We start from the raw sequence: 4,590 nt of genomic DNA on the forward strand, positions 1-4,590 counted from the left end.
GTTGCCATGTAGCGCAATTCAATTCATCAATTCAAATCATTTGAAGTGCAATAGATGTTCTGGAACGTGATATGATTATCATGCTGTAGTGAAGAAAAACAACATCTGTGGACTGTCTTTAAGAAAAACGATGGAAGTCTTAATAACTGTGTGAATAACATCTCATTAACGTAGAGCTTAGCTACGGGTGGGGACACACTCCTGGAGACCAGGCACACCAAATCACCTATATTATATTTTATTTCACTGATTATATTAGTATGAAATGACCTCTGAAATCGGACCTCGCTGACTGCTTTAGTCTTCGGGAAAAAACACATCAGATTTTTTTTTTATCTCACTGGAGTCACACATAAACAACTTTAATCAAACTTTATTTTAGTGCATTTCACACCGGTGAGTTGCTGTAGGCAGCCTTTTGCAGAGCTAAACATGTAAATTGAGATTAGACTGCATTTGTAACTGTCTCTCAGGCAGGCTATTCCACAGACGTGGTACTCCTTACGAAAAGCCTTGCCTCCATTCGTTTGTAGCTATACGGCCCATATTTGGATCTGAGTTTAAAAGCTTTAGCCGTAAAACCGTAGCAATTTTGCATGGCTGCATTATTTTTATCTGTGAAAACCATAATGGCAAAATAAAGATCTCTCTTCAAATTCTTCAGTAGACCACGTAGGCCTACAGGAGTCGATGACGATTTCTCTGTTACCTTTATGAAAAGCCTTCTGGTTCTTGTATTACCAAAAATAATGGTATGGTTTTATGTGCTTGCTTGGCACACAAGCCCTACTAGCCTATGTCTACGTTATACTTGTATGTTGCGATTTTTTTCAATATGGGACATGCCCGCATAGGCATAGGCCAGAAATGTAGGTAGCCTATAGCTGTGTCGCTATGTCGCAGCACTTTGTACGGGGACATTTTACCGGAATGCCTCAGAGAGTATCCAAGGACACAGGGCAGAGCTCAGTTTTATATCATACCAAATTATTGATGTAGACCTAATCTAAAATAGACTCATCAAAAATGGCCAAATACTGACAGGCAAAAATAAGTCATTACGCACAACTTTTACCGGAACACGTCACCTTGACACTGAAATGCCTCTATACCAGTGGAGGCTCCTCCATAGAATGAATGAATGAATGGTCTTTATTGTCATTGCTATAGTACAGGTACCAAACAACAACATTTGGGAGGGGTGGCTCCCCTGGTGCTAGGAAAGAAAAAACAACAACTAAAAAGACAAGAAGGGAAAGGAGCTGGTTTACATAAATAAAGGCTATGTACACTATCCACTATACTATACTGTACAGATAAAACACTGTGCTGTACTCTATGCTATGCTATACCTATTCTAACATTTCCTATTTCTCTGCAACCTTATGTACCCTAGGGTTGTCATATTGCACATAGTGTTATTGCACATTCATTTAAAGTGTCGCAGTTTGCAGGCTTGAAATGTACACATTTGTGCCACAGCACTACGCCTGATTTTTCAATCCAGCAGCTGCCATCAATCCGTCCAGACTGTCCAGGGCCCAGAACCTAGGTCTTTGCTGTGTTCAGGGCCTGGATGGCCCTGGGGTAGAAGCTAAGCTTCAGTCTGTTTGTCCTTGCGGCCATGGTCCTGTACCGCCTTTTCGAGGGCAGCCGGGCAAATTGTTCGTACCCAGGGTGGGATGGGTCTCTGGAGATCTTGGAGGCCTTCCTGAGGCAGCGTGTGTTGTACAGCTCTTCCAGAGAGGGGAGGGGGGCGCCGGTGATCTTCTGGGCTGTTCTCACGACTCTCTGTAGCGCATTTCTCTCTGCGGCTGTGCAGCTGGAGAACCAGTTGCAGATGCAGTAGGTGAGGATGCTCTCCACTGCGCAGCGGTAGAAGGCCACCAGTATCTCCTGCTTGTTGTGGTCCTTCCTGAGGACTCTCAGGAAGAAGAGCCGCTGTTGTGCCTTCTTGATGATGGCTGCTGTGTTGTTCTTCCAGGACAGGTCATCCTGTATGTGCACCCCCAGGAATCGGAGGGTTGAGACTCTCTCCACGCTCTCTCCGTCGATGAGCAGGGGCTGGACCTCAGATTTTTTCCTCCTGAAGTCCACAATGATTTCCTGGGTCTTTGACTGGTTCAGCAGCAGGTTGTTAACCTTGCACAGCTTGCTCAGCTGCTCTACCTCATCCCTGTACGCCGCCTCGTCCCCCCCCGAGATGCAGCCCACCACTGTGGTGTCGTCTGCAAACTTTACGATGGAGTTGCTGGGGTGGACGGGGGTGAAGTCGTAGGTGTAGAGGTTGTAGAGGATGGGGCTTAGCACGCAGCCCTGGGGGGACCCAGTGCTGAGTCTGAGGGCTGTGGAGGTGTGGGAGCCCACCCGCACCCTCTGGGGGCGGTCGGACAGGAAGTCCTTGATCCATGCACATATAGAGTGTGATATTCCCAGGTCTAGTAGTTTGGTCACTAGCCTGTCTGGAAGGATGGTGTTGAAGGCAGAGCTGAAGTCCACAAAGAGCAGTCTCGCGTAGCTGTTTCCCCTCTCCAGGTGGGATAGAGTGGAGTGGAGAGTCGTCGCGATGGCGTCCTCTGTGGACCTGTGGGCTCTGTAGGCGAACTGGTATGGATCCAGGTTGGGCGGGAGGCGTGTGACTATGTGGGCCCGGACTAGTTTCTCGAAGCACTTCATGATGATTGGTGTGAGTGCCACCGGGCGGTAGTCGTTTAGGCAGCTCACCGTGCTTTTCTTCGGGACTGGGATGATAGTTGAGGTTTTCAGGCAGGGTGGGATGGTGGCCTGGGACAGGGACTGGTTGAAGATGTTGGTGAAATCCCCGGCCAGCTGGTCGGCGCAGTCCCTCAGCACCCGTCCCAGGACGCCATCCGGCCCTGATGCTTTCCTGGGGTCCACCGCCTTCAGCACGCGTCTCACTTCATGCTCTGTGAGGGTGAGGCTGCTGAGAGCTGCTGAGAGCTGGAGAGAGGTGGAGGAGGCCTGGCCTCCCCAATAATTTGAGAGAAGAGAGAGAGATTTAAAAAAGCAATAATTATAATTGTATTTTATTTATTTATTTATTTAACAAAAAACATATTTTTATTTTTTATATATTAATATTATTTCCGTTTTGTTCATAAATCTGAATTTTTCCATGGCTAAAACCCAATATTGCAATTGTAAAGCACCTACAGGCCAGAATCCCTATCCGTTTGTATTGAGGGAGGCCAGGCCTCCCCCAGGAAAGTGGTTTCTCATAGAAGTCAATGTAATGTAATTTTTTTCATGGCAATATGTGATTGGCCAAATCACTGAAAATGGGTGGGCAACGGAGGCCTGGCCTCACCATGCATTGAGTCCAGGGCTGAAAGATTGACATTTTGTTCGTCCAATCACATGAAGCCATTTTGAGAATTCGCCAGTCACTTCAGTCAAAGAAACACTCGCCATAGTGGCTACGAGTGTCCTATCAACTTGTCCTTTGCAGGACACGTCTAGAACACCCATGGCTATTATCCCTGAAAATAATAGCTAATTGGCCAAATACTTTTGCTTAAAATGACCTCGGAAGTCGGCGAGATTCTGGCGCGATTTATACATCGAATAGGTAGACAACATTTAGGATTTATTGAACAGTTTTATTTTGAAGCGAGCAAGCGGAAAAAAATTGGCCTCCTCAATTCTGGAAGTCACCAGCCTCCACTGCTCTATACCGAATGGAACATCGAAGGACATTTATGCTTTCCTCTAAAATCGAGTGGCTGTGTTGTCTTAGATCAGAGGCACTGCAACTTGTGGTTAACGGTTGCTATATAGAGTCTATATTATAGACATTGTCATCATATCACTTGTCTAAAATGTGTGGCCCACCCGATTTTCAAAAGAACCACCTCGTGACCTTTTTTATGTCAACGCATACTGTATTTTTCCACTTTGCCGACCTTGTCGATATTTGATTGTGCATGTATAATATATTTCCTCTAATAATGCAAAGTTAAAATGCACCCTCCCGCATGCTTTGTGAACATGTACACATTCAGTTAATCCAAGTTGTCTCCCACAAAGGAGTGAAGCTAATGAATATCTAATCTAGTAAAACACTGGGGAGAGCGAGAGAAAGCGAGGCGAGAGAAAGAGAGAGAGAGAAAGAAAGGGAGAGAGAAAGAGCGAGAGAGAGAGGGTTTTGTGATAGAGAAAGAGCAAACCTGAGTGATGATGAGATTAATGAACTCAGCATGGGTGATTTCTCATCTCTATTTATATAGACCCAACTGAGTGTGCTGAGGGTCCCCCTGTCACGTCCTAATAAGACACTTCACATAAAATAAAATTCTAGTTACCTCTGCGCACACAGACACATACACACACACACACCACACACACACACACACACACACACACACACACACACACGTGGATTCACACACACACACACACACACACACACACACACACACAGGTTAGCATGCACGTACACACACACACACACACACACACACAGACACACACACACACACACACACACACGCACAGGTTTGCACGTACGTACACACACACACACACACACACACACACACACACACACACACACACACACTCACACTCAAA

This window comes from Nansenia antarctica (genome assembly GCF_963989245.1).
Source record: "Nansenia antarctica genome assembly, chromosome: 2".
NCBI classification, from domain to species: Eukaryota; Metazoa; Chordata; class Actinopteri; order Argentiniformes; family Microstomatidae; genus Nansenia; species Nansenia antarctica.